This window comes from Silurus aristotelis (genome assembly GCF_946808225.1).
Source record: "Silurus aristotelis genome assembly, chromosome: 7".
Classification (NCBI taxonomy): domain Eukaryota; kingdom Metazoa; phylum Chordata; class Actinopteri; order Siluriformes; family Siluridae; genus Silurus; species Silurus aristotelis.
Window position 1 is genome coordinate 6,055,809 of NC_139580.1, and position 9,659 is coordinate 6,065,467.

The 9,659-nt window shown below is 38.9% G+C and overlaps 1 protein-coding gene across 13 annotated transcripts in view; it reads left to right on the top strand.

Moving 5' to 3' along the window:
- The window catches only part of syngap1a (synaptic Ras GTPase activating protein 1a), a 169,473-nt gene that overhangs the window by 68,223 nt on the left and 91,591 nt on the right, over nt 1-9,659 (top strand). For 2 of the 13 annotated variants that reach the window (XM_083546928.1, XM_083546932.1), the window contains exons 1-2: nt 1,334-2,041; nt 2,600-2,765. The exons of 7 other annotated variants lie outside the window; for them this stretch is intronic. The gene's annotated coding sequence lies outside the window, so the exon portion shown is untranslated. Of the gene's footprint in view, nt 1-887; nt 2,766-9,659 lie in introns of those variants that run through there. 4 more of the 13 variants (XM_083546927.1, XM_083546931.1, XM_083546926.1 and 1 more) reach the window with 3 other exon arrangements.

The following is a 9,659-nucleotide window of genomic DNA, read 5'->3' on the forward strand; positions in this document are numbered from 1 at the left end:
TTAACCTTTGACTACTGGGAAGAAAGAAAGAAATCAGAGATCAAGGAAAGGGAGAAATGCTCTAAATGAATTTATGATTTTATCTTCCCAGAACTTGCTTTAAGGAGAAGTGGTAGTTCAATAGTTCCTTATTTATTTCTACTTGTCCTATGGTATAAATCTATAATGAAGGACTTATAAGACATTCATTTTTATTTGTAGAGCGTTTTTAACATTGTCTTAAAGCAGCCTTCCAGAGATAACAAGGTTATAAAGAGTGTATACTTTTGGTGCCTATACATTCGTTCCTTATAACTGTAAGTTTATCTCTAATATGTGAACCAGTGGCAATTATGGTGAGTTAAATCTCCCTGAGATAGCATAAGGAAGAAACCTTGAGAGGAACCAGATTCAAAAATAGAGCCAGTCCTTATCTGGGTGGCACCGAATGTCCATCCATAACCCTATTTCCATCATTGTTAAGGTGCGCTGTTCAGTGACTGGTGCTGAAATGCAGAACTGTTCAAGGAAACTGTAATAATTACAGTCCAAATCCATCCTAAAAGTTCTTGAGTTGCTCAGTGACTTCATGGATCTTTAAGACATCTTGTCCACCAGGTTTGAAGTGTAACAGAACTACTTTGACCAATTGAGAAGATATATTAATGATGAGGTTCACAGAAACACATTTGGCTTGGAATAGTTGAGAGGTACATACGAAAGGAGACTATGCTGTATTGCTACTTTTAAAATATGGATATGGGTAATCTAATATATGCATTCGAGATTCAAGTCCACAATGAGTTTGATTTGGTTACAGGATGCAAGAGAAGCTCTGACCTCATAACGTTGTAAATAAATATGTCCTGAAAGGTCGCTAGCGAAGTTAGATATTGTCGAAAATAAATATATAAATAATAGATTAAAATGGAGAGCTGGTATTTAAAATTATTCTTTTAGCACTTGACGGTTTCATGATGGGGAAAAACTTTCAGTGTTTGATAGATGTTTTTTTAGTATTCATACACATAGGTTGCAGTTTGTTGGGTGCTGGGAAAGAGGTGAACTTCATCTGTCTTGTGAACTCGCTTGCACTGGAGCACAGCACAGGAGCGTGTGAAGTGTTGCAGCTCTGTGATGATGGAGAGATTCCTGTGGTGGTAGTGGATGCGGTTAAACAAGTGTGTGTGTGTGTGTGTGTGTGTGTGTGTGTAGTGGGAGGGGATTCCTTACCATACACACCCCCGCCTCCCTTTCCCATCACCGTCCCCGTCCTCTCGTCCACCCCACCACCACCTTTCCTCCCTCTCTCTCTCTCTCTCTCTCTCTCTCTCTCTCTCTCTCTCTCTCTCTCTCTCTAGAATGAAACTCGGAGGAGACGACGGATTTTAGCGTTTTTCTTTTTTTTTTCTTCCCCCAAGCCGCACCTCTGGAGCCGCGCAGCCGCGCCGCCGCCGCCGCCGCCGTGCGCGTGTGGCTGCTCCGCGAAGGTGCCGGCGGTGTTCGCGCCCACCCAACTTGGCGACGTCGGGGTTTTTTTCGACGTGAGATCCCGAGGATTTTTTTTCGCCCTTAGTAATTCCTTCTTTGAGGCGGACGGTCGGAGAGGCGTTAAGGAGGCTGCGGCGCGCGTCTTAAGCGTCGCGCAAGCGTCGGGAGGATGCCGCAGTCGGGGACGTGCGGGCGCCTGCACCTTCCTCTTTCCTTTTTTCTTGAGCGTGCGTTTCTTTTCTTTTTTCTAAACACCGGCATTTGCAAAAATAAATAAATAAATAAATAAATACAAATTACTAAAAAGATCACCGCTGCAGGATGGGCACCGCGCGTTGCGCACCGATCACCGGTTTGTGCGTAATGGAGTGACTGGGAGGAAAAAGATTTTCAATTTTTAAGTCAAACACATGACCAACATCTTGAAATTGTAATTAAAAATTTTTCAAATAGTTCAAAGCCTGTAATATATTGGATACAAAATGATGATAGCGTTTAGCTTGACATCGATACAACACCGGGATCCGAAAAGAGCAAGAAAAGTCACGGATGCGCGAGCCGGACGAGGGAGGTGTGTGTATCTGTGTGTAATATCAGTGAGTGGACCTGCAGTCAGAACAGGGACAGATAAAGGACAGAAAAACGGCTTTGCTTGAGAGACCTGAGAGTGAGAAAGACATCAACATGCATTGTATTGTATTGCATTGCAGAAGGACTGGTCATCATTTTTAAGTACTTTTTAAGGTCTTTTAATTTTTTTTTAAATCTTCAGATGCTGCATGAAATATTTACACCTTCCTAATAGAAGATAAGAGCAAGACTGATGAATTAATAATTTAACTGCACTCACTTATTTTAATAAGGCCTTCTACAGATCAACTACCTAAAATTACCTCTCCCCTTCACACACTCGCGACTGTCGGAAAGTCCTAATCCTAAAGTATTTTCTGAAAGATTTGGTCTAAAAGGGCGCCATGTCGGTAGAGTGAAGATCCAGCTGGACGGTAATGATGCCAAACTCATGAGACTATTAGTGTGGTGTGGGTTCAGGACCTGCATTTGTTTATTTGGTGTTTTTTTTTTCTTTACCTAATCTGTGTAAATGATGCATGGAATTGAGGGAGCGCAGTGATGGATGTCTTAAAGTGGGACACTCTTTGGAAAGACTGGTTGATGCCTTGTACCGCCACCTTGTAGACGTTTCCGTCTGAGTTCCACAGACTTACACTCAAAAACCAAGACAGAAGGACTAAGTGAAGAGAAGGTCTGCAAGTCTGACGCCTCCTCTTTCATTGGTAAGCCACCCATGCCATGTTTTTTATTCATTTTCCGAAAGTCAAGACGTTATATAGGATAATAGGTTTTGGGAAGGTTGTAGAAAAGGTATACATGTTTGTCTCTGTGGTAGAAAGAGTGGGCACTGCATGGGATACATTTTTGCTAAAACAAGCAGCTTTCTCAATGTACTGTGGAAGCAGCAAATGATTTAGTTTTGTGATGACTGAGCTAAATTTTCCAGAAATCATCAAGATTGCAACAATCAATCCAACTGGGGAATACATCTATACAGACTTCCAGAATATGTGGTGCCAGAGTTCCAGAATCAATGCAGCCAGAGTTCCACAGTCAGTCCAGCTATCTCTCTAGAGTTCTTGAATTTAACCAGGTAGAGTAATTGAATCATTCAAGCTATAGGTATCTGGAAATAATGAAGCTACTATTTTACAATCAATCCAGCTAAAATTCTAGATTAGATATTTTTGGGATTAGTCCAGCTATTCCAGTATAAAACCAAAGAGCCTTATATAATTAGTGCAGTCCTGGTTCTAGAGTTCTAGGATTTATTCAGCTAGTTTTTTTGAATCAGTCAAGATATAGGTTTTTGAAAGTAATCAAGATACTGTTTCAGAATGAATCCAGCTGGAGTTCCAGAATTAGTTTAGCTACAGAGTTTCAGGATTAATCCAACTAGTATTCTTGAATCAGCGCAGCTAAAGTTCCCCAATCAGTCCAGCTATGGTTCCAGAATCAATCGATCTAGATTGGTAGGATTTTTCCAGCTAGTGTTCATAAATAATTTGAGCTATAGGTTTCTGGAACTAGTCAAGCTACCTTTTTTAGAATCAATCCAGCTGAGGTTTTAGAGCCAATCCAGCTAGAGTTATAGAATCAGTCCAGTTATTGTTTTGGGATAAATCCAAATAGTATTCTAGAATCATTGCAGCTAGAGTTACACGATCAGTCCAACTTTGGTTACAGAATCAGATTTGAGACTTGTTGTGAGGGCATTATCCATTCAGCTGGAGATCCAACTGCCTAGGATTGGTTTAACGTTGTATTTTCTTTGGCGTTAGCACTTTAATTTCATTTAATTTAATAGTACAAATGAAAACGTTTCAGTGTGCTCGGGTAAAATATAATGGAAAGCGTTTGTTGAACACTGGCGTCTAAACAGAACAACCCGAGAGTCTTAACTTTCATCCTGTAATATTGTTCATATTGTATTGAATTCATTATGAAAGGGCACTAGGGACTTCACAGAGTAGCTTCTTGGCAGAACACAATATTATCTTCCCATAAACCCGATCCTGTTATAATAAAGTTTGAGTTCTATTGGTGAAATAAGAAGAGCTTAAGGGACTGATGAGACTACAGTGGCATGATTGGTATTCTGTGGCACGGCAATCAAACTGCAGTTCAGATAAACCTATAAAAAAAAAATAGAGACGCTAAATATCAAAATGGGTTCCTAATGCAGCAATAGGAAGCCCTCTCTGTTAATATTGGTCCAATCATTGGAGGTGTTCTGAAGGTTGTCTTAATAATCATTAAATTAATAATATTAACATAATTCAATAACTTGGTTGTATTTATTTTATTTCATTAAAACAAATTGATAGATATATTTAAAAAAAGAAATTTGAGCAACAGGGGAAGTTTTGGAGTCCACGCTCAGACTCATTTTATAATGTTGGTTTAAAATTGGTTTCTATGGTTGCAGTAATAGTAGTCCTTCATGTGTGTTCCCATAACCTCTAGCTAAATGTGAACTGGACAGCTGAGACCATGAAGTGCTGTTAGAGAGTGACCTTCTGACTAAATAATAATGCTTATTTCACTTTTGAAAAGACCAAGTCACTGCATCCTTCTAGTTTTTCTTTCTTCAGTATGTAGATTGAAACATCATTTAAAAATGCATTTGAACAAAGTCTGTACCAGTGATAAATCCTGGCTGTTAAATCAGTATTGAAATCCTTCCGTTCTAATTGTTTTAAATTTTTGCTATTATTACAGCTAATTCTTGTTTGAGACACTGAATGAAAGTGCACACTAATAACACCCACGGGCGTCTCTTAATTTAGTCGCGTTCGTCACTGCAGAGGATACTTTTTAAGGCGTTTGCGCAATATCACCTTGAAATAATGAGCGAGCTGTGCTGTAACGCTTGGCTGTGTCAGAGGGTGAAGAATGCTTCGTGTTGAGCTCTCGGCCTTTTGAGAATAATGCACGTTTTTGTTGTTGTTTTCGTTTTCCTCACAGAGTTTAAGCAATTGTCAGGATCAAGGACTGGTTAAGAGTGTCAGATTGACTAGAAAACATGACTGTCTTGAGTCATTCCATCTGTTTTAGGACGAATTCATGTATATTTTCAAGTGGTGATTTGCATGAGGTGTCGCATTTAGTCCAGTATAAGAAACACATGTACAGTACATTTACATGTATGGCGTATTTTTAACTGAGTGGCTGGGATTTACACTCACAACTTTCTGAGCCAAAATCCAATGCCTTTACCACTTCACTACCAATTAATTCATTCTAGTATTATAATATCGAATTAAGAAAACTTGCACAATCAATTCCTTGATTTAACATAACAATAGTTACATTCCTCATGGTATCGACGTGTCCATTTTCTGACCTCAGCAACTGTTAACCTATTTGAAAAATATGGCAAATAATCCTTAGTTCAATTCAGTTTTATCCAATATATATACAAAATATTTCAATTAGTTTCTCAGTTCATCCCTAGTGAGCGAGCCAGTGGCGAGAGTGGCAAAGAAAAATTCCCTGAGACAATATGAGGATGAAATCTTGAGAGAAACCAGACCCTTGAGGAAACCCATCTTCAGCTAGATGACCCCAAATGTCCATTCATTATAGTTCCATCATTGTGTCAACTGTTCTCTGATGGAGCCTCAAGTAGAAAAACTGTTCATGGTATTTGTAACCCTAAGCCATTGTAACAGACTGTTTCTTTTAATTACAGTCCAAATCCATCTTCATGGTTCTTGAGTTTAACCTCCACAGGAACCTCATGAATCTTTAAACCGTTCATGTGGAGAACATCCTCAGCAGGAGCGAGTGGTCTCCAATTGGAAAGGACTTAATCCAGAGGTAGGGCGTCAGGATGAATAAGTCGGAAAGAAGGAAGGGATCAGAGAAAAAGAAAGATACAATGAGTTTTCACTTCCTTTAACTCCTTGGATTATGAACAGTTATGGATATTGACTTCTTCATCAGGTCTTTTGTTAATCACAATGACACCCTCGGTGTCAGGAAAAGAAGCTTGATGTAACATTGTGATTATAAAATCTACATGTTTTAACCTCCCAAACTTCCAGCAACCACTAATGTTTTGACATTTCCACTCTGTTTGTTTAGTATATTTCTAGTTTATTTTCCATGGTGATACTTACCATGGTGATAATGAGTATTGGGCTATAGAAATGAAAAAAAAAACTAAAAGATTAAGGAGTAGATCCGTTTTATTAAATAATTACAGAGATCCTGTATGTATTTGAAATAATCATAATTTCACTTAATATATATAACCTATGTATATTTTATTTGAATTTCTTATATTTTACTTTACTTTCATCTTCTATTTCTTCCTCTTTCGGCTTCTCCCATTAGGGGGCGCCACAGCAGATCATCCGTCTCCATACAACATCTCAGGTCTCACCACAGTCCTATAAACTTTCCCTTTCTCTCTCACAGATACTCTTCTATTACAAATCACTCCTGCTATCACTCTTCTCCACCCACTCCACCCTGCCTGCACTCTTTTCTTCACTTCACTAACACACTCTAAATAACTTATTTTATTTTACTTTGATATTCACCTTAATGTTTCTCTGAGCAACTGCAGTCCAACAATTTGCTTATAGGATTATTATAATATATAGGATTCTGATCCATGAATCTTTGCCTTCAGATCAGAGATTCCCAGACTAGGGCCCAACTTTTGATTTGGCCCACAATCCCATATATCTGAGGTTAAAAGGGTACTTTATACTTGTCACATAACAGCATAGTAAAATACTTTTTTCGGATATCCCAGCGATGTAAGGAAGCTGGGGTCAGAGCCTTGCTCAAGGGCCCAAAAGTTGCAACTTAGCGATACTAAGGCTTGAACCAAGCTGCTACTCTTGAGGGAAAAACCAGATGTGGATTGGATTACTTCTCATTGTACTTTAGCTTTTATTTAGCTAGAACTTTGAAACTAAAACTGCATTAGTTAAGCATGTTTTTCTTTTGTTTAACATTAAATCATAAATAAGAGGAACTGTGGCCCTCTTAATATAATGTTTGGTACAGTCCAATATTTATTTTTGCCCCAAGGTTTTCAATCAAGTTTGATTTTTGGCTCTTTATGGGACAAATTTGGGCTTTTCTGCTTTAGCTGAAGTGTAGATTTTGTAACAGAGGTGGAAATAATCAGAACCCATTGCGATGAAAGCTCCATGTATTACTGAGACAGTTAGTAGCCTATAAATATCATTTCAGCTTGTATTTTGATAGTGGAAAGTTATAAATCTAAATCTCTATGGCTCGAGTAAATAGTCAGAACATCAACGCAAACATCTGAATAATGAGCCGAATGTTTGAGACGTGTAATGAAATAAATCTGTTGTAAGGGGCTCTATGGAATTATTCACAGCTAACATGGTCTTTGGCTATATAAAAAAAAGATTGAAAACCATTTACCATAATATAATAAATCCATATACATATAGGGTAGTAGTTATTATAAAGGTTGTGGTAGTAGTAGACCGATGTGTAAGAAATGACCCCGAGTGCAGAGGGGACCTGGCATCATTGACTGCCTAACACTGTTCCAGCTGCCTTGACAGCATGTCAGAATACTGTGTTGTTGTCATCTTTTTATTTATTCATCCTCCACCTCCTCATTCATTCTCTTTCTCTGTCTTTTCTCCTCTTCTCTGCCCACTCACTCCGTCCGGTCACTCTTCACCCTGCCTTTCCTTATTCAGCCACCCACCTGCTGTCCTTACATAGCATTTCCTATGTACACTTCCGGTAACTTTTTCAAGCTGACCAGTTTATTCCTGATGCCCTGTAAATGCTAATGAGAGTTCTATAAATGGCAGCGAATGGCTGAGGAGTTACCTCAGGCACTCCCGGTGCACACTTGTTGTTTAAAAAACATAAAATTGTGCTGTAACTCTGTACTCCTTGTAGGCAGCAAGGTAAATGAGAACACGGGAGGTGAGCTTTGGAAAGCAGTGCTTGATTTTCAGCCAATTTGTTAAGCAAACAAAATTGCATTAAAAAACCCCAAAACAAGTCATTTTACATTTATACCATTTGGCAGATGCCCTTATTTCAGAGCGATTTACATTTATCTCATTCATACAACAGTATCTATACGGTTAAGAGGCCTGCTCAGGGGCCCAGGGCGTTGGTGTCATCCAAGCTTGGTGTATCTAAGATTTGAAGTGGTGACTTTCAGATCCAAAGTCAAACACCTTAACCACTAAGCTACCACCACCACGTTTTCCTTTGCTTGTTGGTGTGTTTGTAGTCAACTTCACCAGCTTTGGTGCTTCTTTTGCAGGGTCATAAGTCAGTCCCAACAACAAGTTCATTTTACAAGGGTATATACAGGGGTAACAACTCACTCTCTACCTACATATTCTCTTCCATTTCTGATCATACTTATCCAGGGGATGGGGTAGATAAGTGGTTTTGATCAGAGGTCGACTGATAATGGGTTTTACCGATAGCTAATTTGAATTTTAACTGCCGAAAACTGATTAAACCTATGATAGTAAAATAGTAATGAACTTTGTTACAAAAAATAAAAAAGTACTGAATCATAAAAATTTGCTAAATAAATTTAGTCAAGAAGCTTTTATTGTCATTTCTACCATATTTTGCTGATGCAGTACACATTGAAATGAGACAATGTCCCTACAGAACCCTGGTGCTCCATAAAACAACATAGAGCTACATCACACAACATTAAGCTACATAACAGCACACAGAGCAAGGACTAAAGTAAGTAATAATATACATATGTAATGTAATATGTAATTAAATAAGTATTAAAGTTCATTACCAAAGCAATCATATAATTAAAAATTATTAATAACGAATATAATATAGTGCTCTCCGTGCAGCGCGTTTTACCGTCTCGTGTAAAAAAAAACCCCAAATAACAGCATGTGGTGTCAGTGATTTGCCCTTTAGAGACAGCTCTTGTAATGACAGTGGATTGGATAGCCGACATATGATCAAACTCTTGATGTCACCCAAATGAGGACGGGTTCCCCTTTTGAGTCTGGTTCCTCTCAAGGTTTCTTCCTCATAACATCTAAGAGAGTTTGTCCTTGGCACAGTTGCCACGGCTGCTCATCAGGGATAAATGCACACCGTTCACCTTAACTGTTGATTTCTTTAAAGCTGCTTTGAGACAATGTCTGTTGTGAAAAGCGCAATAGAAATAAACTTGACTTCACTTGACTTGACATATCCAACAATAAACTATTGGTGCAGATTAATCAGTGATCTCTAATTTAGATGTTGACCTACCGATTGGAGGATCAGTTCCATCCTAGTTCAAATAAGTACTTAAGTCTGGTGCTTTCATTTCCCAGGCTCAGGAACTTCCCAGTTCTGGACCCTTGAGCACTCATTCTTCACCTTCTCAGTTGTATAGTCTGGAAACAGTCTGGAAAAGTGCATCTGCCAAATGCTATGAATGTAAATGTTTTTGGAAACTGCCTTGACACTTACCGTGTAACACCATGGCGAAACAGCCTCCTGTCTACCACTCAAAGTTACTTCATTCATTCATTCATTTTCTCCCGCTTATCCATAATCCGGTTTGCGGGGAAAGCAGGCCCCCGCCTTCGACTGCTGCCCAATCCTCACAGCACCGTCCC